The 27181-nt window shown below is 42.5% G+C and overlaps 1 long non-coding RNA gene across 1 annotated transcript in view; it reads left to right on the top strand.

The window, feature by feature from the left end:
• Positions 1–26642, top strand: part of LOC149874898 (uncharacterized) — a 44866-nt gene extending 18224 nt beyond the window's left edge. The window contains exons 2-3 of the long non-coding RNA XR_016438720.1: positions 26193–26289; positions 26489–26642. This is a non-coding gene — a long non-coding RNA (uncharacterized LOC149874898). The remainder of the gene's footprint in view (positions 1–26192; positions 26290–26488) is intronic.
• Positions 26643–27181: the final 539 nt, after the last annotated feature.

Raw genomic sequence — 27181 nt, 5'->3', positions numbered from 1 at the left:
TCAAGAGCGTCTCCCCCGTTGTTTTCCCCTTAGGTAACCCACTCCATCCTTTCTCCACCATTCACATTGCCACTGGCTTTTCCCTCTCTTACTATTCATCCCTCTGTGCTGCATGTATGCACAGAGTAAAACAGAAAACAAAAACTAAATAGTTCTTTTTAACAGAGTGCTCCACTGGATGCATGCAGGGAGAGTGAGCCATGGCTTGTTGCTGACCCATAAAAAGCAAAAAGGGGGAGGAAGGGGTTGGAGGAAGAAAGACTGGCAGCTTCAGAAGTGGTCAGGAGACAGCAGTTTCCTGTACAGCACACACTTAGCCACATCTGATAGAGGGAACATGTGCCCCTTTTAACCTTCCTTCCCCTCCCTGCTTCATATTCTGCTGCTCCCTTATGCTAGATGCATTTGTTTCTCACTTAAACTTCCCAGAACAACCACTACTTTGCAACCTTTGCACTCCAGTTAACTGCTGACCCTGATCGTTACTTTTCTATGGTTCCTTTTCCCTGTTCTTGCTGTTCTCCTTGCTGTTCTTCAGCCCTAGGAACCGATGCACCAACAATTTTTCCACTACCCCCATTCACACCAGAACAGAGGAGGATATAATCTCTATCTTCACTCTTCCCCTCTCCAGTGGTGCAAAAACCACAGAAAGGAAAGCCTAGAGGTTTTTGTCAGTGTAGGCAGCCCTAATTATTTCTTCCTTTTCCCCATCCCCCTGTATGTCATATAGAGGGACTGACTTTTCTGCCCCCCTCCCCCTAGAATATGTAAACTGCAATTCTAGTTGGCTCTTTTTTATGAAGTGACACAAAGCCAGAGCAGGGGGGCTGGACCTGATGATCTCACGTGGTCTCTTCCGACCCTAAACTTCTGTGAATCTGTGTGACTCTGTAAAGAAATGATGTCACCAGCTCTCCCACACTGCACACCTTGCAAGGGCTGGAGAAAAATTGCCCTTCTAAGATGATGGAGGAGTTGAGCAAAGGAATTTGTGGGAAGTGAGAAAATTGTGAATAGGAAAAGGGCTGGTCATTGAAGCTGAAGAAAGAAAGCATATGGAAGAGTTTGGTTAAAAGATTGCTTAATTGAAAAGGATGCTGTGCTGGAAGGGAAGGATCAAGAAGTGAAAGGAGCAGCTGTAGATAATTTGATATCTGTCATCTGACATTCAATTTTTCTTTCTTGCCTTTGCCTTCTGCTAATTTCTGCTAATAATTACCACTTCAAATTTTAAAAATTAGCAAATACTCCCCTTTTTATTTCTCTCCTAATCCAATATTAACACTTAAAACCCCTTCACACTTTTTCCCTTCTGTTCCAGCCACCACCCTTACTCTCCTGTCATTCCTAGCCTTCCATTGCCCCTCATACTCTGTCTTTCCATAGCCCAGTAAGAACCTACATTTTTTACCCTCTCCTAAGCTCCTTCTTCCCTTCTTCCCTTCAGCCATGTTCTGTGGTTCTGTTCTTCATAACTATCTTCTCAAAACCTGTAAATCCTATTAATCCACTTCCTTTCCTTGCCTCAATAGCTCCTCTAGCATTCTCATCTCTGCTTCCATTAATAACAGTTACTGTCACTGCCACTCTTTCCTTCTTCCCTTGCCTCCCTCGACTTTTTAACTCATTCTTTTAACCCTTTTCCTTTCATTCAGTTCTTTCTGTCTTTCACTTTCCTTTTACCCATTAAGAGCTTCCTCCCATAAGTACTTAACTCTTCCTTTAAAAGTCTCTCCTCTCCATTTCCATTTACTCTCCAGCTACTCCTTCATTCTGCCTTTCCTGCTTTACTCAAATAATTTTACCGTAGACTTATTGCTTCCTTTCCCCCCCCTTCTGTTTACCTCACTGTCATCTGATCTTTTTTCCAACAAAAGAAGTTGCCCTTTCTTTATCTCTGGATAACCAATTAAATAAATAGCCATATATCCTCTGGTAAGTAACCTCAGCTCAAAGGCTGTTGCCCTTAGTAAGCCAGTCCCTTACTCACTACCTGCACATGTCATAATGATAGTCACTCTCACATGCCATCGCTAGAACCAAAAACAAAGTAGATACTGCACATATCATCTTGTCTAAATAACTTCTTATTCGTCTTCAAAATTAGAGCCAGAATTGTTTGTCTTCAGAATTTAGTTTCTTTATTTTTATTCAGATTTAGAATGAAATGCTTTTAAATAATTGACCATCATTCTTTATAACACAATGAAGCCTGAATTATGTTCATAAATTTTATTGAAACTCCATAGATTAATTACAGTCAGAAAGAAAATATGAATAGTGAAATCCTGCCTCCATTGAAGTTAATGGGAGTTTTGCTATTGAATGTATTGGGGCCAGGATTCTTTCCCAAATGAAATACCATATTTCATCATGTACAACACACACCTCTTCCCTAAAAGTCAGCCCCCCACCAAAAAAAAAAAAAAAAAAAAGGAAGAGAAGAGAAGTAGAGCACAAGTATTAAACAGGGAAGCTGGGTTTTTTTCAGTGGAAAAGAAACATGCCTAAAGACATTGCACATGTTATGCAGCTGCCAAGTTGTCTTCTGCTTGTGTTGGCTTAGCAAGCTGAAGAGGCAGAGTACTGTTTTAACCCTCTCACAGCTGTTGCTCTTTAGTAGAGCACTATAACTTGTGCCTGAGGCTCCAGTCAAGCTGCTGGTAGCATCTTGATGATGTTTATGATAGACAAACACTATTATTAGGAATATATTTAAAGAACTACCTACAATAAAGAATGCAAGAGAATAAAGAATGACAACCCTGTGTGGTGTAGATTAAGTTCTTCTGGGAATATGAGTGTCCAGGTAATGTGGCACCCCAGAAGACAGTCTGGGTAAGGTAGCAGGCAGCAGAAGCTTCCTGCCACACAAAAAAGTTCCTGCTACCTTACTCAGATTCTCAGGATGCCAGACTTCCTGGAAGCTCTGGGCGTATCTCCATTAGTGTACATGTGAAGTTTGGTGTGGCACCACAAACAGCATGTGTCACATGCACACATTTGCCATACTGCAAATTTGCAGTACTGCAAGGTTTTTTGACATCAGGAAATCCTGGCCAGGCTTCATGCACCAAGATCAGTGCTGTTTCCTGCAGGAAACCCCCAGGACACCAGGTAAGACTGCTGGAGCCAGCCCAGTTGCTGGCCCCAGTCTCCCCTACCCTGCCCAAGGCAATTTGCCACTCAGAGAGTGCATGCAGGGGCATGCCTGGGGACAATAAGCAGCAGCACAGATATGTTCTTCTACTATTTGTACCCAGGGAAATGCATGTTCTCGCTCATGGGAACAAGACCTCTGTGTTTCCAGGAGGAGTTACCATATGTCACAGTCAGCCGTGCCTCTGGCAAAATACTTTTTTCTGCATTCTGCCTTCCAAAAAAAGAGGTGTCTTTTATTTTGGGGGTATGTTTTCTGCAAGAAAATATGTTACTCTACTTTTAATTCTGTTATACTCTTTCTCTTTAATTCTTCATATTATTTAAGCTTTTTCTCTCCAAGTAGGTTTCCCCTTTGTAAGTGACTTTCGAGATAGCACAAGTGTCTACCACCCAGATTCAACAGACATCACAGTGCAGGGAGTCCTTTGTCGAAAGTATTATCAAATCAAGAGAGATTTTTATATTTTAACTGGAAAAGCTGTGTACAGTCCCATGAAGTCAGTATTCTACTGTTGTTCAATAAAACAAAAGGGTTGAGGATTTCTTGAATATGTCATTTTTAGTGAAAATAGTCTATATATGAAAGTTTTCCAGATTAGAACTGGGTTTCCTCAACAACATGAGGAAATAAGCAAGAACAAAGGCCTTTGATTAGAGATATTTAACAATCTGAAGTACTGTATAACAGTTTGTAGGTATACTTAAAATTCCTCTGGCAGAATATCGGCAGTATGCCCAAAGACACACAAATGGAGATGCAGGAAGAAAATAAGGAGAGGTATTTTCACTATATTTAAACTTAATGGAGATAAGAAGAAATAAAGGGCATTTGACAATCTGGGGATACTACTTTCTTCTATTAAGGTAAAAACTCACATTAAGCTCCTCAGGGAAAGTGCTAAGTCTCCAGTGTGTCTGCACAGGGCTTTGAGATCTTTCAAAATATGGGATGACTTTGCATCACAAGTAAGTAGTTAATAATATCGCATTTAAAAGTTGGTTGCCCTATAGCTACTGTTTATGAAGCACTTTGAGCTCCTTCAGTGGGCCACAGTAGAAACATTTTAATATAATAAAGGGCTGAATCTGTTTGTATGTCTGTCTGCTCATAACAGTTTTGGGCAACTGCACATGCACTGCCGAGAGGGCCAGCAGCGCTTGGTTGCAGGGGCTCCACCTTCTCCAACAGGGAGGGACTTGCCACTGCCTCAGGCAGGGAGGTGGGAGCCCTGCTGCTCTGCAGGAGGAGGCAGAGGCAGGCACGGGGGAGGGAGCCACCACCACCTCAGGCACAGGGAAGCCCTGCTGCTCTGCAGGAGACGGTGGAGGTGGAGAAGGAGGTAGGTGGACTGGGGAGATGGAGCTGCTGCTGCTCCTTCCTCAGGGACAGGGAAGCCCTGCTGCTCTGCAAGAGGAGGTGGAGGTGGAGGTGGAGGTGGGTGGGTGGGGGGAAGGAGTCGCCTCCATCTCCTGAGGTGGCCTGCTGCACAGAAGGAGGAGGAGGTGGGCAGAGGGAGGGAGACACTGTGCCAGATGCTGGAGGAGGAGGCAGCAGTGATGGAGGGACTTTTTCCATGGCCAGTCCCGAAGGGTGAGCAGGGGAGGGACATGTAAGCACTCCCTTAACCACTCTGTCGTTCCTGACAGGCAATTGGCTAGTATGATATATTCCTACAGTAGGTGTTGCATTTTAAAATATGCATCTACTTTTCCTCTTTTCCTTCCCATCTTCAAAGGAAAAAACCTTGCTTTTCCTGCGTCGTTTCACAGACTCCTTTTTTATTTTCGTTTTTTTAAGCAAGGGGAAAAGGCCATAGGTCAGATTTATTCCAAGATAACTCTATTGAATAAATTGACCTATTAACTGTTATTAAGATCCTTACACTGAGCAAAGTTTCAGTATCAGTAGGACTCTGCCTGTTTCCACCAGCAGAAAATTTGGTTTTATATTTTTCATTCAGCATTGACAGTTGAGCAGCCTAAATCTGGATCCACTGATGGTATAAGAAAGAAAGATGGCAAAAAAGAGCATGATGATTGCATTACAGATGGCAATTCTCACTGTTGCAAAGTATGATTTTTACTTGTGGTACAGGTTTGTTGGTAGGGGTTAAAGACAAGCTCATTTGCCTCACTTTTGAAGAGAAAAGTCATTGAGCCTTCACAACTGGTTTAAGAGGCACTGGAATAGAACGTGCCCCATGGTATAGTAGGCAAGTAGTGCTGAGGAGGGAAAAACAGTAGCTCTTTCGTTTCTTCCTGCTGCTGCTTTTGGGGCTGAACCACCAAGAGAGAAAGCAGTTCATAAACAGTTAAATTAAACATCATTAAATATTTCAAATTAGGCTTAATTGCAAAATAAAAGACAGTTCAGTTAATATGTCATCAATGATATTAGCTCCTATAGATGTCTGACCCTGAATTTTTGTAGAACTGAGTATACTAAAAAGTCTTACTATGCCACAAAAATGCATAAGAATTTCCTTTAAAGACTTCCATCTGTTTGGTTTTTTTTAATTCATTGTTAAAGACTGCCATATAAATAGGAGTCTATCCAACTCATAGAGGCAGCCAGCTGATTTTGTGGGCAGATTGTGGGGCTGGCTGCCATTTCTGAGGGCTTATCGTGGCTGGGGCCCCCTGGTGGCCCTGCCCCTCACCACGGATTGGCTTGACAGGCACCCCTCTCAGCCAATCATAGTTTCATAGTTTGTAGGGTCAGAAGGGACCTGAGCAGATCATCTTGTCCAACCCCCTGCCATGGCAGGAAAGAATACTTAGACATTCATCTAACCTCCTCTTAAACACCCCCAGGGTAGGAGCCAGCACCACTTCTCTTGGAAGCTGGTTCCAGACCCCAGCCGCCCTGACTGTGAAGTAGCGCCTCCTGATATCTAACCTAAATCTACCCTCTGCCAGCTTGTGACCATTATTCCTGGTCACTCCTGGCGGTGCTCGGGGAAACACCTTCCCCAATGCCTGCTGATCCCCCCCTGACTAGTTTATAACAGGCCACAAGATCCCCCCTCAGCCTTCTCTTTTGGAGGCTGAACAGGTTCAGGTCCCGCAGCCTGTCCTCATAGGGCCTGCCCTGTTGTCCCCTGATCATACGAGTGGCCCTCCTCTGGACCCTCTCCATGCTGTCGACATCCCTCTTGAAGTGCGGCGCCCAGAATTGGATGCAATACTCCAGCTGCAGCCTGACCAGTGCCGCATAGAGGGGGAGGATCACCTCCTTGGACCTGCTCGAGATGCATCTGTGGATGCATGACAAGGTGCGGTTGGCCTTCCTGACTGCCTCTCCACACTGCCGGCCCATGTTCATCTTGGAGTCAATGATGACCCCCAGATCCCTTTCCGCCTCCGTGCCGATAAGAGGGGAGTTCCCCAACCTGTAGGTATGGTGCCGGTTGTTCCTCCCGAGGTGCATCACCTTGCACTTGTCTGTGTTGAAACCCATCCTATTCTTGTCCGCCCACCCTTGTAACCTGTCGAGGTCTGATTGTAGCCTGTTGCATCCTTCCAATGTACCCACATCCCCCCACATCTTAGTGTCATCAGCAAATTTGAACAGGTGCTTTTTACCCCGTCATCCAAATTGCTGATGAAGATGTTGAACAGTGCGGGCCCAAGGACCGAGCCCTGCGGAACCCCACTGCCCATGTCCTTCCAGGTTGAGAAGGACCCATCTACTACCACCCTCTGGGTGCGGCCCTCCAGCCAGTTGGCGACCCATTTGACTGTGTGGGTGTCTACACCACAGCCCCCCAGTTTCGTAATGAGAACAGGGTGAGAGACAGTGTCAAAAGCCTTCCAGAAGTCCAGGAAGATTATATCCACTGCTACCCCTGCGTCTAACGATCTGGTGATCTGATCGTAAAGTGCCACCAGTTTGGTCTGACAGGACCTTCCACTGATGAACCCATGTTGGTTGCCCCTAAGCATGCAGTCCCCTGCTGGCCCCTCCTGGATGTGTGCCAGCATAATTTTCTCGAACAGCTTGCCTAGGATCGAGGTGAGACTAACCGGCCTATAGTTTCCTGGGTCCTCCTTCCTGCCTTTTTTGAAGATGGGGACCACGTTGGCCCTCTTCCAGTCCTCCGGTACCTCACCAGAGCACCACGAGTGCTCATAAAGTTGTGCCAGGAGACTTGCAGTGACCCCGGCCAGTTCCTTTAGAACTCTAGGGTGGAGATCATCCGGGCCGGCTGACTTGAATACTTCCAACCCCTCCAGAAGCTCCCTAACTAAATCCTCGCTAACCCGTGGTCCAGGTGTGCCTTCCCCGGGGCAGTGAGGGACAGGTCTGCAGCCACCTTATATGCCAGAAGCCCTCCCTTCCCCCCCTGCAGGCTGTGTGGCCAAGCCACAGTGCCATGAGGACTGTTAGCTCACTCTGGGGAGCCAGCATTTTATTTTCAATATGTTTTCTTTTTTTTTCATGGATTTCATGGACATTGCCTGCTTTTGCATTTTTGATGACATCTGAGAAACTGCAATTTCGGTAGGTCCCTACATATAAATTACACGCCTGCCCTCATCCTGTGCAGGCTTGGGGGGGGACCTGGTGGCTGCCTATAAGTATGTAAGGGGTGTGCATCAGGATCTGGGGGAATGTCTGTTCACCAGAGCGCCCCAAGGAATAACAAGGACCAATGGTCAGAAACTCCTCCATGAGTTGGACATAAGGAAAACTTCTTTACTGTCCAAGCCCCCAAGGCCTGGAATAGACTCCTTCCAGAAGTGGTACAGGCACCTACTCTGGACTCTTTCAGGAAACGTTTGGATGTTTATCTTGCTGGGATCCTTCAACCCTACTGACTTCCTGCCCTTGGGAAGGGGACTGGATTTGATAATCTTCAAGGTCCCTTCCAGCCCTAATGTCTATGAATCTATGACTCCTGAATTTACATTTCTTCAGTCCATTCCACTATGCCCACTTACTCCTTGCTGACTGAGCTACTAAAATAAAAATATATTCAGAATTGGATTCAGACCAGAGAGGGTTCAAAATGACTTATGAGGAATAGTTCCTTCTATGTTATCTACCACTGTCATCTGCCAGAAACTAAGCGGTCTGTTTCCAGAAATATATGGGTTTTAATTCCCATAATGAACAAAATGAAAGCTTTTTGTCCACTAAAACAAACACTCCTAATTACTTTCCCAAATCATTTATATGTTTTCAATTTAAATATACTATTTTATTAATAGTAATGAGCATTTTCATAGAGAGACTCCCCTCCCCCCCAAACCAGGAGGTTGCAGACATTTCTTGTCAGTTATTTTATACACAGTATAATTAGCAAGGCAAACTGTACTACTTCCAGTTTGATTCATTTGCTGGTGCTTATTCTGATTCATTTACAATTATGACAGTAATTGGCATAACTGTGTAGATGTAATTGGAAAATCTCCATAAGTGGATATCCTAATTATAGATCTAACCCAGTGGTAGATAGTCACATTGTATAATAACAACTTTCTTCATCTATCAGGAAGTGCTATGAGGATTTCTGAGAGACAAGACTAATGACGGCCACATTCTACAGATAAATTCTACCCAGATAGAAAAAAATCTAGCAAGACAACTTCTGAACAGCTGTGGGTGAGATCTAATGCAGTCAGTGGCAAAATGGTATCGGTTTATTAACTTAAATAGGAGTGGGAAAAACCTTTAGTTTTATAGCATACCCACTTAAATGAACAAAGCTGAACTCTAATTCACTGTAGCTTCACCCAAACCCCCCTTGTATCATTAATAGTTCTGAAGCAAGTGCAAAGAGAGTGGGCTAAAGGAGTCCCCAGAGTGTTTAGGTCCTACTCTGGGGTCTCACTGATCTTAAGTGGCTTAGGCAGCCCTGCAGTACAAGGAGTTGGTTAAAGTTAGGTCTACCCTTTCATAGGGGTAGCATAGGAATCTGCAATATTTTTCGGCAGAGTGCCAAGTACACCTGCAATCTTGACTTGTAAGGTATTGGTGTGCCAGGGGGAACCACAAGATGCTCAATCCTTGTTGTGGCAGCACAGCCCTGGCCCCTTCCACAAGGTGCAAGTGCCAAGCAAAACGCCTTCGCATGTCACGCTGTGGCACTTTTGCCGGGGGTTGCCTTACCCGTGCTGTAGCATGTGTTTAGACAGCTTGCTCCCTAGCAACTCCCACCTTTGTTACCCTTAGCTTCTTTCAGTGTTGATGTAGACTTAATACTGTAAATATTGGACTGACAATTCCTTCCATAGTTTATGCCATACAAGCAATTTAGAACGGATACAAAAATCCATTTAAATGTATAGACAAGGTGCTTTTGGTGAATCTGATATCTTTTATTAGATGAACTTAAATAGTTGGAAAAAAATGTTGGCAAGCTTTCAGGTTTAAAAACCCTTTTTAAATCCGAAAGCTTGCCAATTTTTTCCCCAACTATTTCAGTTGATCTAATAAAAGATATTAGATCCACTCAAAGAACCTTGTCTGCCTGTGTCCTTAGACCAACATGGCTACAACCTACATACCTGTATTTAAATGTGTAACATTTGGTATCAGATAGTTCTAGATTTTCACTGAAATGCAGAACTTTTCATTGCTGATTTCACACTTAGTCCATCTATTCATTATCTAAGGAAAATAAGTTAATGGTCTCAGGTCAGAGATCCCAGTGCAAAAGACTTCCCGTTACAATTTGTGCAAATCTGGAGTTCCAGCAAGCAGATTAAGGATTAGATAGATATGGAAACAAAGCTACTTTTATATGAACACGGATATCTCAAATGCCAGTGTAACCACAGCATCAGGTTGTTGTGGTATAATGGAGAGACACCTTTGATATGCAGACTGCTTACCCAATACCTTTCATGAACACTAACTACACCATGGCTGAAAGACCCAGTTAATCTGAATGTTTATTCAATTCTCTGATTATTCTTATTTTAACTATTAGAACAAATTCAGGACTTTTTTGACTGATTTAAATGTAAGCTGTAAGAAGATGATGTAAGGAGTTATTTATATCCCAGAGGACTGCAACACAAACAAAATAAAATAAGCAAATAAACAAAAAAATCCTCTGGCCCTTTAAATTACAACTAATGCATATTTAATTAAGTCAATTTTAGCAGAATGGAGATTGTTTAAGAATATCATTTCCTTTCTATTGCTACAGTGAGGAAGAGGTCTGGGTTAATGCTTCCTGGGGCACTGACAGACATTCAATTAATGGTGCAGTGATATCTGATACTTGATCCAACTAATCACACCTCCTGCCATGCACATGTGCATGGCAGGAGGTGCAATTCTGGGTTTGGGAATAAGATCCCAGTCACACCATATTGCTGGTGTTGGGGAGCCTGGGATCATGACCCGGGGCACCAGGTTCCTGGCAATCAGCTGATCGTCAGCTGGCTCTGGGGACCCACAGGGCAATTTGAGCCCCCCTGTGGTCTCTAGAGCTAGAAGACAATCAGATGATCATGGGCAGATCAAAGCTGGAGTCCTGAGGCAGTCCCAATGTGCAGTCAGGTAGCAGGGATGACTCTGGGATTTGATCCCCAGGGCAGTTCCTGCCAGTCCACAATCAGCTGATCAAGACGATCCCAGGTTCAAGCTCCAGATGTGTCCTGAACTCCTAGTATTCAAGCCCCAGGGCCCTGCCAGCTGATGATTAGCTGATAGGAACTGTTTTGGGCCTCAAGCCCTGGGTGTACCCTGCATGGCATACCCCAGGTTCAAGCTATGGCACCATACAAACCAGCCACAGAGGTATTGCACATGTTTTAGTAATATCTCTGTGCCTAGTTTGTGATTTTATGGCACTATAAATTCTATGAACATGTGACCAGTCACCTTATCTGTACCAGAAACATAATGGGTGCATCAACACATGTGTATTAATGTGCAACAATAAACTCCAGCACATATCGTGCTGGAGGTTATCACTTCCAGGTGCCGTGTTTACAGACGTACATGGGACTGTAGCATGTTGAGCCAAGTCAGAGCAGATCTGGCTGGAAGGGAGCCCAGGGGCTCAGCCTGTTAGCCTGGATCTGCTCCCCACAGCAAAACATGCTACAGTGGGGCTGGCTGGGGCATGAGGGAGCTTCAGCATGGAGCTAGCCAGCAGGCAGCCATCACACTGAAGCACCTTTGTGCCACAGCCAGCTCTGCCAGTGTTGCTGCAGCATTGCTACAAGTACTAAGCTGCTACAGAGTTTATTAGTTTCCTGTGACCTAATGGGGCTGCACATATAGATGCTAAGATGTTTACTGCAGAATTAATTAGGCAGCTCCTTCGTAAACGTCTCATGTAGACGCACCCAATGTGTGCTAGGGGGCCTGGAGACACCACCTTGGAAACATCAAGCTTAATGTTAACAACCACAATGAGATTAAAGTATTGTCCTCAGACTTTTTTTTTTGGACATTCCTATCAGTCTATGAATGGAACTACTATTTGTGTGACTCAGATCCAAGGCAGCTATATACCCAACTAGTTTAACAACTTTATAGTCATTGTTGTCATGATAGGTAAAATAAGTATGCACATTTGTTAATATACTCTGGTCAGTTTTTCCTTGGCTACATTCTAATGTATCATAAGTACACAGCATATTGAAATAAGCAATTTGTTTTGAGTACTTTTTGTTTGCATTCACAATGGATACTTTGTTCTGTAGTAACAGGTTTATTTTCTTTTGTATGCCTACCTGAATTAATCATCTTTGCATAGGCAGGCTAGGTTCTTCCTCCTCGCAGCCCTCTCTCCAGGCTCCTCACTGCCCCCTTTGCTCTGGGGCTTCTCACTGCCCCTCTCTGATGCCTATGAGGCCTCCTCCAACCCCTAATAGCCTTACCCAGTCCTCCAGTCAAAAAAGCGAACACAAAAACACAAAGCCCCTGGGCTATAACAAAACCTAAACCATCCAGCCAAACAACATTCAATCCCTACCGAGAAATACTCCAACCCACAGCAGTGATCAGGGGATGCTCATGCAGTCAGGCTTCTGCCCTCTGTCTGCACTGGCCGAGCTCCCCCTGCCCTTGGCCGCCAGAGGGGAACTGCCCTCTGGGCCTCATGCCTGGGGCTTAAGAAGGCCCAAGACCTGCCACTTCCTGTCAGCTGGCTCCACCGGTTGCCCCAGCAACCAGCACCTGTGACTCTGGCTGCTCTGCTGACTGGCAGCTGAGCCTCCCCCTTCTTGCCAATGGGGGCATCTCCCGAGCTGTTTTCTGCTCTCAGGTGCAGGGCAACTGAGTGCTCTGTGACAATATTCAACTTCATTATCTAAAGAAAGGACATTTTTGCTTTCATGAAGCAAAAGAAAAATTACCCTTATTCTACATAACACAGCAGACAACAGATTGAAAGTTTGTGAAAGTACAGTAATACAAGTGCTTCTTCCTCCCCTCCCAGCATCATCCAGATAACCAACACTTTAAGTTATGCCTCTGAAGCCTTGCTATTTCATGTGAAACCTGGACAATGTGTATCTCTGTACTCATTAATAAATATCTAAATAAAGAAATGAGTACAGAGACACAATTTTACTCTATTTACATCCACTGTAAGGACCAAATCAGCTGCTCCATTGATTATCTGAGACTCCTTTACGGTCTTGAGAGACAGTTTCCTTCAGTCGGACGGCTTTAACACATAACAAGTACTTTTTTCAAAATATAATCAGATAGTGACTAGCAAATTTACCTAAAATTAATTAAAATACTCCAGTGGCAGATCAGCAATCTCTGATTTGTATGATATACTTTATAGTCTTGGTGTTGTCTTTGTTTCACAGGTCTATGCATTATGCAGATTGCATTTGTCATAAAAATACATATTGAGTCAATGGAAAATTCCTACCAGATTTCAACTGCAGTATAATCAAGTCCAAAATAAGAAGTTTATATGTGGTTAACTCTTTCTTCAGCCTGTATGCTTATGTTTAATAGGTATATTTAATATTGGAAAATAATTCACAATAATCCACACATTTTTGATCTCTGGAAAACCATCAGTGGTCTCTATCTTCAAGGGGATAAGACAGAGTTATTCAAATCATCTTAAGATGTAAATCTAGGTAATAGTTTTTACTTTGTAATATGAAGGCCAGTTTCTTTCATGTACTGGTTAACAGGCATAGAGCATGAAACTGTTCAAATCTTTGGGACAGTGAGAACTCAAAAACAGTTTTGTCACAACAATTAAACTTTAATCCCAGGGTAAATAGCAAACTGAGCAAAGGGTTGAAACAAAAAAAGGCCTGTATTCTTTGCCTTACTTGCACTGTAATTTTTTCTTGTAAATGTTTAAAGTTCCCCTCAGCCCAGTCACTTTCTTGCCTGGGTTAGGAAAGGTAACCCTCTTGCTCTGGTTGTGAATTGCTGTCTACCAGATATTCATCTCCAGTCAGTACTCAGCAGCCACTCAACCCCCTTTTTCTCAAGGTCAGCTACTTTAAGGTTGATTCTTTGATTTCAGTGTCAAGCCTGGCAAGGATAAATTAGACCTGGTTGGAGGCAGCTCAGGGCATCAATAAACACTACACTGTTCTCTTAAGAAGCATTTTAATCTGTCATTGTTTCAATTCCTGTTTGGTTCTTCCAATAGCCTCCTTTGATTTTGTGCCTTGGAGATTGGCAGGATAGATGTAAACAGATTCACCAAAAAATAAAGCATGCAAGTCTCTCATTCTCCCTATCATCCACATTTATGAAGCCACAGATGCTGAAACACCCAAAGAGATTTATTCTGAGGTTAAATAGTAGCTAGACCAAACTTCAGGTGTTATGTTACTCTGCCTTGATCTTAAAAATTATGTCTACTTTCTTAGGAGCTAGGGACAGACATTCAAAAAGCCTGACCCTGAATTGATTCAATCTTTGCAGGTTAGTTTAACATGGCTAGGCTGAACCAGTTTGCTAGTACATAGACATTGTGGGCATATGCCTGCAGTGGCTCAGGTTAAAAGCCAGGGGGTGTTAGAGCAGTCTTCTCTCCCCTTTCACATTGCTGAGCTGTGGAGGGGTGTGGCCAGGCCCCAGCAGGATGCCCTGATTAAGGAGGGGTTTCCTCACCTTGCCACTCCTGACTAGCAAGGGAGCCAGGAGGGCATTGATAACACAACATTTAGCACCCCATCAAGAAAAAAAAAGCCTCTCTCTTAAACAGCTTTTTCCAAGGAAGGAATGGAGGGACATTACCATTTAGCCTGTTGATTAGCTTCAGAAAGCCCTAAGTGGACACTGTCCTATCTGCCTTTGTCCTGTCTGCCTTACACAGACACCTGTCAGCATTAGCTAGGATACCACATGCTGGCTACAATCCATGTTTTGGGAAAGGGGAACCCCTGCTTGAGTAAGGAATGGTGAGGGGGTGGTGGGGCTGGGGGAAGCTAGGTAAGACTTGCTGTGCCTGCAAGTCTCTGCTGGAGCACCAGCCAGGGACCAGAGGGGCAGGGCCAGCCCTGCTGTGGAGCAGAGAGCCCATCCCAGAGCTGCAAAGCGTCTGGGATTCTGGCGGAGTCTGGTTTAAGTTAAACCAGGAAAGGATCTGGGACAGACATTGCATAAACCAGTATGACCCAAATCAGTTAAGTCTGATACAGCATTCAATCAAGTTTATCGCAAACCAGCTTCAGCCATTTTCAAACTGGTTTATGTGTACTGAATGTCTGTTTTGTTACAGATTTAAAACAGTTTATGATTGCTTAAACCAGTTTATGTGTAATGTCTGTCCCTAGCTCCACTGTGTACTCTTTTTCTTAAAGGCCAGTTAGAAATCAGACCTATATCCATGTTCTAGGATGAATGCAAATACTCAGCTTAGATCTAGAATCTACCTAGTATTATTTTTGACAAGTTCTGTCTTTGAACTGAACCAGAGTTAATGAAAAAAGGGCAGGATACTGTTTCAAATTTGCTTGTATGTGACATTACACCAGACAGAAAATACATGTAAGATGACTTTGAAAACCATGGCAAAAAGTATGTTATTTACTTATGAAAAGATTAAACAAAGCCCTTTAGGGTCATATAATTCCTTTCCTTGCCCCAATGCACTCCTTGATCTAACCAGCAAATGCATATTATTATTGTTATTGTTGTTGTTACACTGTATAGAGGTACTTTTATACGGTGTTTCAGTTTTCTATAGAGTGTTTACTATGCCCACAGGCCTTCAATATTCTAATGAGCTTTGTGCTGTCTTGGGGATTTTGGCTTCTAATTTCTATTCCTTTCTTCTTCTTGTTCTTCTTTTATTTATGTATTTATTTATTCTGAAATTACAATACAAGCTGGCCCTTTTTTGGCTTTGCCTTTAAGTTAAATGAGTGCTCCTGTCTTTTCTGACAGAGATCTGTAATAACCAGCTCTTCAGGAGAGTGTTTTTGTTGAAATAAAATAATAGATCAGAAAATAAGCAACCTCCCTCTCTTTTTGCTAGAAATTGCTATTTTAAGTAAAGCCCTGTGTCTAAGGCTGAGAAATCTATAAAGGTAACCTTGAAATTCATTTGTAAACCCAGGATTTTATATAAGGCCTTGTGAAAGAAAACGGGGAAGGAACTGGAGCTGATACTCGCTGGTAGACACACTACAATGCTTTGACTGAGGCAGTGTTATAGTTTAGAAGTTAATGTGTTGCCAGGAAAAATTAATTTTGTAGATAATTAATGGAACTATATGATTATACTCTCAAGTCACCATTACTAACTTTTTCTTACTTTTTCTATGCCTTATTCACTAAACCACTTAAAACTGTATGTAACTGTAGAGTCAGGACAATGTAAGAAAGAGATAAATGCTAGTTCTCTCACAATTGTTCTTCCTGTAACCTCACATAAAGAACTATACATGGCAGATGGAAATTTCTTCCTTTTCTATGTGATTAACAGGGATCCTGGTTTTCTCTGTTTTAAAAAAATCCCCAATTTTGGGTTAAGCAAAGTAACCCAAAATCCACATTTTTACATGAACAAAATGAAGCACTACTATCTATCTGTCTGTCTATTAGTGGTGTTTCATTTTAATCATGGAAAAATGTGGATTTTGGTTACTTTTTAACCCCCCAATTTTTTTTTTTAATCAGAGAAAACCAAGATTCCTGGTGATTAATACCATATAAGGTTAAGATCCAATGAGACAAAGCCCTGGCTGAGATGGTCCTACTTTGAACAGGGATTGGGCTAGATGACCTCCTGAGGTCCCTTCCAAGACTCATTTTTTATGGTTCTATAATGTGTCTAAATTCTTGAGTTGTTACTTTTCCAAGTACTTCTATCATTAATAGTCTGCAATAATGTATAGTATTTTACTGAGGTGGAAATGTTGACAATGTTCTTTCCTTATGCAAAAGTCCCACTTTAGGTAGACTGTGGTCAAAATCAATACAGATCATTACCCAAAATCAGAACAGCTGAACCACATTACAGCCTGACATTTCCAGTTATCCGATACCATCATTTCACCTTGGCTGGTGCTAGAAAGAACTGCCCTAGGATCAATGATCATCCATGTGTTTCATGGCTTCTGGACACTCATTACGATGGAACTATAGTTGTTTCAGAAAATTCCCAAAGTTACCTTTTCATGCTGCCACTTCTATTTAAGCAATTCATATTTGTGGCATTTAGTTCTTTTTTTAAGTTCTGACATTTTTTCCAATTTCTATTTGTTTAGCAGTCATGACTGTTTCACTGAGCATAACCTTGAAGAACATATACATTACTACAGTGTTCTTACACTTAACATTTTTTTTGAAAAATTTCCAAAGAAGGATTAAAAAACTTAAAGATGATTAAATATAAACATCTTTTAATCACAACTACCCAGGGGTATTCCCTTTGAAAAAAAAACCTAGACAACAGTGCTAATAATATTCACTGCTCACATGTTAAACATTTTGGGTGCTGATAGAAGTGATATTTGTTGTGTGATCGGGGCCCTGAAAGTCCTCTACAGCCATGCCCTCACAAGCACATGGCTGCAGAGTGCTTTAAAAGTGCCCAATTGCATGACAAATTAACTCTCATCTGAGAGTTCAGATGAAGGCACTCCAAAGTGGAACACCTCCCTTGAGGGGTTCCAATGAACCTTCAAGGGGCTCTATTAATCAAGTCTGCTCTGACGTGTTCTAATTAGAGCACTAAGAAGCATGTGTATAGGCACCCTTGTTGGCTTGAGACCTTAATTTCAGAACCTTGATCTTTAAATGAGGCTGTTGTCTACAATTTCCTATGCTTAAGGGGGAAAAAAGGAAAAACTGTATATATTCTTTGGAACTAAACTGAATCTCCTACACTCAACAAAACTGGAGCACTTACACCCACATCTACCCACTTGTAGGGTAACTGATACCATTAGTAGTGTTTTATCCTCCATGTGAGCCAGCCAGTAAAAAGGCAGGGGACATGCACCTTGACAGAGGATTTCACAGCTATTGTTAGACAGTAGAGGGATAGGAAAACTGGGTTCTATTATTAGAGGACCTAAAGAAAAAATTCACTCTAACTGGAATGATCACCAGGTTCAATAAACATAGGTACATGTGAATAAGAACTAATCAAAAACTGTAATTGAAGAGCAGCTGGTAAACTCTGCAGTCATTTGGTATCTCTAATTAACTGACTAACCTGAGGGATCATTTCCCATTTCCCAGTTTCTGTTGTCTTTTAAGTAAGGGAGTGTGTCCCAATATAACTTCTATCACTACACTAATATTTACCTGCCTTTCTTTCCCTCTTAACCTCACCTTGTTGTAGACATTTTCCTCTATGTACTGTAGTCTTTTTCCACCTTCATCCCTCCCCCTGTTGACTGTGTTTTTCCTCCCACCTACTTTCACCAGCCACTTACTTCTCCTGGTTCCAGGTAAGGGAGCATTGAGAACATGAGAAAGAAACAAAGAAAGAAAGAACGGCTAACTGTAGAAAAATTATTGCTGAGCCCTGAAGACCCAAGTGCTCAGTGACTTGGAAGCTTCAGAGGATTTGACTGTCAAACCCTAATAACCAGGGGTCCTGGTTTTCTCTGACAAAAAAAATCTTCAATTTTCAGATTTAAAAAAGTAAACCAAAATATACATTTCCCATGATTAAAATGAAACACCACTATATATGTACTAGTTTCATTTCATTTTAATCATAGAAAAATGTGGCCAGGATCCCTGCTAACAAGTCACTACTGAACATATACAACCTGTGATTTCCTGAGGTTTAGAAATTAGCCAGTGATGTAGTATAGTGACATAGGGTGCCTGTACATGTGCACCTTCATGTTCTAATTAGAATGCATCAGAGCAGACTTGATTAATCCTCTGCATTCCAATTAGAACACTCCAGTGTCGCTGCAGCATCATGTGTACTGAGCCCCTGTGCATTTAATCAAATGAGGTTTAGATAGAGCACCCTATGGCCATTTTTAAATGCATGGGAGCTTAATGCATGTGACACTGCAGTTTTTTAATTAGAGTAGCTGCCCAGGAACCCCTTCCCCTCTAATTAAAATGCTCCCCCAACCCCCGCCTCCAAGCACATGTATAGGCAGCCAATTGGTCTTCTCAGAGAAACACCTCTAAGCTCCCCCTTTCACATACTGTGGGCAAAACCATACATTTTCCCTAACCCTGTTTTAAGAAAGAGCTTAAACAGTTTTTGCCAAATCGCATGAAAAAAAAATTGCCTGAGACAGATGCCTTTCGAAATGGTTTGGCCTTTTGGCATAGTAATAAGCAACTGAAGAGACTCTTAAAATTGATAGTGTTAGACAACCTAAGTTTAGGCATTACTACAGGTTCTATATTTGTATGTGTTAAATAGTGATGTCAAATGACATCAGTGAATATTATAATCTGTTACACCATAAACCAACATGCTTTCTGTATTACTGAAGTTGAACTTCAGCCATTTAGTCCTCATCCAAGCTCCATTCTTGGAAACAGATAATGAAAAAATCTAAATACCTCTTCAGACTGGGTCAGCTGAAATGAAGAGAAATAAAGAGTCATCAGAAAACTATTGGTACCACGCCCCAAACTGTCTCACTATATCTACAATTGGCCTTGAATGATTACATTGAATGATTAACACAAGAGATGTTGTGCAGAGAGACCTCAGGTTAGAAAACTAAGGCCATAGGGAGGCATTCATTTGTACTGCTCCACATTTCCCAGAAATCTTCCACAGAGTGGGAGCATGCAAGCTTTCAAACCTGCAGGCACCCTTTCTCCCCTGCTTCTGGTGCCTTCCCCAGACTAGGGCCACCCCACTCTTGGGAAGATGTGGAGAGCAACTGCTGATCCACTCCTCCCAGCCAATGGAAAAGTTGGAGCAGCAAGAAAAGTCTGTGGAAGTGGTGGTGACTTTTTCCTGAAGCTAATCTCCTCCTAATCATGGGAGAAGTCCAGCTGTAAGATCCCCCAGTGTGAGGATCCCAGTCTGGGGAAGGTATGGAGGAAGCTGCAGCTGGATTTCTCCCACTAGTGACAGGAGTCCAATCACCGCTGCTCTCTGGGCATTACCCAGGTTTCCTGTTCTCGAGAAGACCGAGGGGGGCAGCAGCAGCTGAGTTCGTTCCCTGATTGGGAGAGACTGAGCTTCATGGAAATGTCTGCACATCTTTTCCATACCAGTGTGCCAATCAGGGGGGCATAAAGCATACAGACCTTCTAGTATGAGAGCAGCCTTTCTGCTGCTACAAATGTAACATGTCTGAGACCAAAGTTTCCAAGACTCCCTTTGGCCCCTCAAAGTTTGACAAACAGTTTTGTCTCCCCCTGAGGCATATCACTTATACCTTGTGGTCACTGGCATCAAAGGCAGAGGATATACCTTAAGGAAACATTATATACAAATGAAAGGTATTATATAGCTCACTGGTGCCCAACACATCCAGAGTAGCATAGGACTGGTCCATGGACCTAATCCTGCATGTAGGTCCAGTCTGTGGTCTGAAACAGTGAGATGAGTTGGTCTTCTGGCCCAATCTGTTGTGCAGGGCCAGTTCCTGTGCCCAATCCACTGTGCAGGGTTGATCTGTGGGCTCAATCCAGTGCACAGAACCAGTCTGTGGGCCTGATCAGGTATACAGACACACATCATCCAGCCCATGGGGCTCCTCCAAAGACCAGAAATTTGTCAGTGAAGGAGCAATGGTAACATCAAAATTCTTCATATAGTTCCTTGTGTCTGGGGATCTTGATGCAGTTTGCAAATGTTAATTAAACCCATGTGGTTTAAGTATATGTTTTATATCTCTATTTCATGGGGGGGAATTCTTAAAGGAGTTCCTTAAGATCAAAGTCAAAGCTTATGAAAGAAAAGGATTAAAAAATGTTTTAATCCTGATTCTGAAGCTCATTGCATAGGTACAAGTTATTCCTTCCCCTCATCATCTATGGGACTAACTGTGGAATACTTATTCATGTAAAAATGTGACTAATCCCATTAGCTTCATTGGGTCCGTGTCTATAACATTATCTCATGAGCTCAGTGTAGCTCATAATATGTATTTGAATGATTATGTGTGTATGTGTGCCTGTAGGTGTATATTCTGGCAAGAATCAGCAGATGGCACTGTTACAAATAGTATTACAAGTTCTTCTTAGTGTATCAAGAATGTACATTCTCTTAAGCAATGCTGTGTTACTGATTAGGGTTTTGTCATGCAGCCTTTGTAGGGGAAGTTGCTGAAAGCAGCAAGGGAGTTGTTTCTCTGTCTTAATCTTGCTAACTAACTAAAGTCAATTTTGGGGCACTGTTGTTTTCCAGAATATTTGTGTTTCATCCAAGACTTCTAAAAGAGGGTGTTGTTTATGAGTTGGTTACAAACACCTCTGCTCCATGACTGGTATATGTTCCATGTAAATGAACAACTTACACTAAAAAGATCATGATTTATCTCCTAAGAAAGAAATTAGGTTTTGAACTCTGCTACATCCAAGTAATGAGACAGTAATACACATGCTCATGTAAAAGACTACTCTTGTGATACATTGAGGGTTAATGGGATCAATTAATCCCCCCACTAATATCTGTGCACAGAAGAGAGCGGAATAACATACTAAGGTCAAGCCCAAATGCAATCTGATTAGTACATCTCACATGTGAACCAGCAAGAGTAGGATGTGGGTAACTGAAGACAGTCCCCAGTGGGGCTTGGAAAAGTAGGAAAGGCAACTATACTTCTGCTATACTGAAGGGGTGGTTGTTTCAGAATTTCACGTGGAATTGTGCTGTTCCAGTGTGCTCCCTATGCAGGCCAGGCCTTTAAAGGTAAGCTATTGACTCTCTAGCTTTAATTTCCTCCAGGATGAATTCTTCAGGTCACAGCCCCATATCAGATGAGTAACCTGATGATTCACTCTTTAGAGAATTTAGTGAAGATGCTGCTGATGTTTCTTTGCACTGTCCAAATACTGTTCCTTCTGCTCCTATAACTACTTTTTCAGTAAAATGTTTTCAGTAAAATGTTTCAGTAAAATGTTCAAAAAAACTTTTGCAGCTCCCAAAGCTAACCACAAACAGGAGTATTTCAACTTCTCACTCTTGATGCAATTTCCTGAGTTATTTTCCTTCTCTTTTCCCATGAAGGTCACTTCTGTATCTGCACATAAAAATTCAATATAAGCAAAAAATCTTTGTCTTAAACACTGACGTCAGATGATGTGTATATCCTACAGTGAAATGTATCCAAATCCTACCTACCTAATGGACATGTCCAATAGTATATATTCAGTGTTCTGAATAATTCAGGGAAGAGAAGAAAAGTGAGTATGTGTCTTTAAATCTAATAGAGGAGGAAGATTTGGGTTCTACTCCCTGCCCACTTAATACTGAAGGCATAACAGGCAGGGTCTATGTCCTAAGGGTGCTGACAGAAGTGACATTTGTTGTGTGGTCAGCCCCCTGAAAATGCTCTACAGCTGTGCTGTGACACATGGCTGCAGCAGGGCTGCAGAGGCCTTTAAAAGCACCTAATTGTGCAACAAATTAACACTCTTCTAATGAGGGATCAGATGAAGGTGCTCCACTTTGATCAGATGAAAGTACTCCAGCTTGTATTCCCTAGAATCCATCTGTCAGTGCAATCAGGGCTAGACCAATGCAGTCCAGCCCAACCCCGGTGCTGTCTGCAGGAAGGGAGCTGGGAGGAAAGAGGGGGAGGGGGAAGCTGTGGGCTGGGGTTTGCTTGGCCTGAGCTGGAGGGATGGCAGGTGGATTGCAGCCTCCCTCCCCACCAGCCTTAAGGCTCCCTCCTGCCCTCAACCTTTTGTTTAGGCCAGGCAAACCCTCCCTCCCCACTCCCCCCCACCCTGTATACAGCTGGGGTGGAGGGCAGGGCAGGGGCTGCATCAGCCCAGCCCTGATCACAGGACAGGAAGGCAGGCTCAATTCCTCCACCCCAACCCAACAGGCAAATGAGCTATGAGTTAAAGTAGGGGCCTGCATGTCTATCAGTGCCCTGAGTGGCAGCAATGGCAGAAACCCAACTGGCTGCTATAGCTGTGGTAGCAGCAGTGGTGGCCACTGCCATGCATACACCTCCTCTAGTTGGGCATCCAGGGATGGTGCCCCAGTTACCCACTGCTTGACAGGCTACTGCCAAATATATAAACTAATCTTCAGACTAGGAACTGGAACTCATGTCTTCCAAGTGTGTGACTGAACCAATGAGTCATAGCATCCTATTTTCTTTCTAGCCCAAGGAATATTTTTATAGTCTGTGCAAAATAGACTAACTTTTGCAACAGGGATTGAGAGACCCCCATCACATGCATTTGCCACTATGTAACCTGATGACTAGAGTTGTCTACTGACAGCTGGAAGATATATATTCAAGTTCCCTCAGGAAGATGTGGGAATTAAACCATAGTTCTCATGTTACATGTGAATATTTTAACCATCTCCTGCCCCTCCTCAGTCTGTTTTTTTGAAAGAAAGGATTGATTTCACTTTGTTTTCTGAAACAAAGATCTGAGGCACCTAACCCCAGGAGTGGGCTTGGAGCTTTGATTCCTTTAGCAGGATAAGCCTAGAACAGAAAAGCTTACAACGTTGTTCTCAAAAAGATACCTTATGATTAAAATGAACCACCACTACTATAGATAGATAGATAGATAGATATAGTAGTGGTAGTTCATTTTAATCATGGAACAATGTGGATTTGGGGTTACTTTTTTAATTTGAAAATTGGGGATTTTTTCTTTTTAATCAAAGAAAACTAGGATCCCTGCTTATGACATGCCAGAGCAGTGTGCTGGGAAAAAGTAGTAAATGCAATAATACAGTGTGCTGGAATGAGTTATTCCTGTTAAGCCAGACCAAAAGGATTCTTCCAAAACTCAGGCTTTCACTCCTTTTAATAAACTAATTGATTGTGGTAACTTCTTAAGTGCATCAAAGACTCATTATATAAACTCCAAGCAAGTCAGAAATAATGCATTAACCATGCTGAGAAAGTTGGTCCCAATAGATTTTATTTTCATCATATTATGGTCTCAAGAAATAAAACTCGAAGGTAAATCAAACGCTGCTCAGTGTAACTCATTCCTAGACTTAGTCTTTAAGTAAGAGTCTACCGATACACTAGCGGTGCAGACACACAGTATGATTATCACTGATTTTTTCCATAATCAATTTACTCCAAAATAAGGAGAGGACACATGACTGGTTCTCCCAAACTAACTGCCTATAGCAGGCAATTTGTCTGTGCCTGGCCTGAAGATGGTGGGGGAGATAGTTTGTATGGAGCAAACAAAAAGCTATGTGAGGATGAAATTGACTGATATAGCATACACTGGGGCAGAGGTGGAACTAGGAGGGAGGCTGGTGCCATGTCAAGTGTCAGTTAACCATCCACACGCAGGATTGCTCCTGCTGCTGGTCCCAGGGTACACTGCAGCTAGCTGTGGCCTGGCTCCCTGGGGATTACAATTCCAATGTCCCCTTTAAATTGCTGTGAGAGGCTCATGCACTGCTATACTGAGGTATACCTACTCCTCACTTTCTGAAGAGTAATTTTACTTCAGAGTGAAGTGACTTATACCACTGTAAGATAGTGCATGTGGTTGCCCATTTTTACTTTGTTTTTTTTTTTTTAACTATACTGCTGATATGTTATGCGTGCTACTCTTAATTTGCCCCATATCTTTCTTTTTGGAAAATAGTGACTTGACTTAAGCCTTCCAGACTTAAGGAAATAAATCATGGACTGCTACATAATGTAAGACAGACTTTCTTCTTAGGATGAACATATACGAAAAATATTCATGAGCTATATATTACAAGTATTCACACATATATCTTACAAAAAATATAAACTAACTTCATTCAACAAGACCACACTTTTATGTGTTCAAATCACTCCATTTTCTGTTGTGTCAACTCTGTTCTTCAACATAAGAGAGACATTGCTTCTCGGCCTTTTGACTCACATGAAGTGTGTTCTCAGCAAGAACTAAATAAGAGTCATATAATGCTCAGTGGTACATTATTAACTCTCTCTATGTTACCTAATCTGCAGCAAAAAATAAAGCCAAAGGGTAATAATATCAATTTCAGACTTCTGATAATAAAGACCTCAATTTAGTGAAAGTATGGAGCAAAAAAAAGTCCAGTATTAAATTTTCAGGAACAATGAAACTTGTCTGTTCTGATTTACACTGTCTATACCCTTCTATATTGTGGTTCACCTAGGGAGTGCTGCATTCTTCCAGCATAAATTGCATTCCTATGTTAACTATACAGTGCAAAGGTGTTCCTTCTGTGAGGGCACATTGCAGACTTTGGGTTAATTTCTACAGAGCTATTTCCAAAGTTGCCTGTGAATACAGCAGACTGGACTCAATGGCCTCTTCCAGTCCTATGTTCTTATGGGTTGGTTATGGTCAACACAATTCTGAAGAGCCTGGAGTTTGCCTGGATAACATTCCGCCCTACAATATTCTGCCCCCGCTGTAAGCACCAAGGATGTTCAAGTTGGATTCTTTTTATCATGAACAAAAAAAAGGGAAGAACTGACAGGTTTTCTGGGGGAGCTCTGAGACTTTCAAAGTTGCTTGCCTCCTTGGTTGGAAATTACTTGAATTTCATGATTTTCAAGGGACCATTCAAAAGGCATGCATTTTAGCAGACTTGGAGAGGGATGAGGGTGTGCTTCTCTTAGTGAACGGGGAGGAAAAGAATTGACTAGCCAACTTTTTATAGTAATGGTTATTTTAATACTACCAAGATTTTATTGTATCAGCATGTTAGGGAGTTTAGAGATTTACATAGGCACCTTTTTATTATTCTGTATCTGCATAAAATATGGACTAACTCTGCTTCAACTGAACAGAGACTGCAGTATGTTCCCTATTCTGTATTCACTAACCCAAGCCATTCAGTCCAAAATGTTTGCTGCCAACAACTCCTAATAGTTCCATTTCACTCACTGATACAGGAATATACCAGCTGTCATCTGAATAATGCCACTTGGCTTGAAAGCTGGAGGTTGGCTCCAGCTGCCTATTGTTTCATAGTAGCTAGGGTCAGGAAGGACTTGAACAGATCATCTAGCCTGACCCCCTGCCACAGCCAGGAATGAATGCTGGGTTCACAAGACCCCAGACAGGTGATCATCCAACCTCCTCTTGAATTTGCCCAAGGTAGGGGCGAGGACCACTTCCCTGGGAAGTTGCTTCCAGATTTTGGCCACCCTCACTGTAAAATATTGCCTTCTGATCTCTCACCTAAACCTATTCTCCATCAGCTTATGACCATTGTTCCTTGTCACCCCAGGTGGTGCTGGGGAGAAAAGGGCTCTACCTATTTGCTGTTGATCTCCCCTGATGAGTTTGTAGGTAGCCATCAGGTCCCCCCTCAGCCTCCTCTTGCTGCAACTGAACAGGTTCAGGTCCCTCAGTCTCTCCTCATAGGGCCTGTCCTGCTGCCCTCTCACCAAGCAGGTGGCCCTCCTCTGAACCCTCTCCAGGCTGGCCACAGCCCTCTTGTGGCCCACATGTTGAGCTAACTCAGAAAATCTATCCCTTCTTGCAGATGCTAACCTTATGTAATGAAATCTGCCAGGAGCATATGTATGACTCTACATCCTTGGCCTGGACCTTTTAGTGATCCTTCATGTTCTTTTGTTCTGGTAAGTAGTCTAGATTTGTCATATTCAAACTACACAAAGCACAGCAGTTCACATTCATTGGTGACCTTGTGCATGGGCAATTAAATTAGTTTTGCTGGCCTTTGATTCTTCTGATAACCCTCTGCTAATAACATGAATACAAGTTCTTACAAGACTTAATATACCAGCCCTGTTTGACCCCCACTTTTCTGTTCAACAGATCCTACAGAACTGAGAGAGGCTGTGCAATGCCCCTTCTTATGCAAGGTATTTTCGTAAAGTTCAGTAGCCTCTCACTTCCTGTTTCAGGTGTGTATTAGATGATGACAAGAGACCGTAAACTGCCTCAGATGTTCATGTCATCCATGCAGAGACAAAGCTTTGTTGCTTTTCTGCTTGTGCAGGCCCCGGTTCCTGGAAGAAATCAGCAGATGGATGAAAAGCAGCTCACATTCTCTATCTCTAAATTCCCCCTCTAACCTCTATCAGCCTTGCTGCTTCTCCCAGTTTATGGACACTTATGCCTTTGTGATCATTATATCTTTCAACACCTATTCTTTCCCTTCTGACAATTTTATTTTTTTCCCTTTTCCTTGCTGCTTTCAGCTCTACCCACTCTTCCTCCCCTCACTTAATAGCAACAGCTTAAATTTGGAACTGCAGATTTCCCACATTCTTTTCTTCACCTTTTAAAATTTGTCCCCAAAAATGGATCCAGGATTTTACAAAGAGGGATACAGTTTCAGCAACCAGTGCTGCAGTAGTGGCTGCACCCCCTACTCCCCCCAACCAGGAAAGGAAGATGATATTGCAGAAACAGAAGCTAAGGATTTAATTCCCAAGGAAAGTAAGCATTCCCCTTTCCTTTCCCCTCCATTTTCAGAGGCACAAAGCCTCAACCTTCTCTCCCTGT

This window comes from Crocodylus siamensis, chromosome 1 (assembly GCF_052110815.1).
Source record: "Crocodylus siamensis isolate JL-2025a chromosome 1, ASM5211081v1, whole genome shotgun sequence".
NCBI lineage: Eukaryota > Metazoa > Chordata > Crocodylia > Crocodylidae > Crocodylus > Crocodylus siamensis.
Note: the sequence above shows the minus strand (reverse complement) of the source record. Positions and strands in the feature narration are given on the sequence as shown.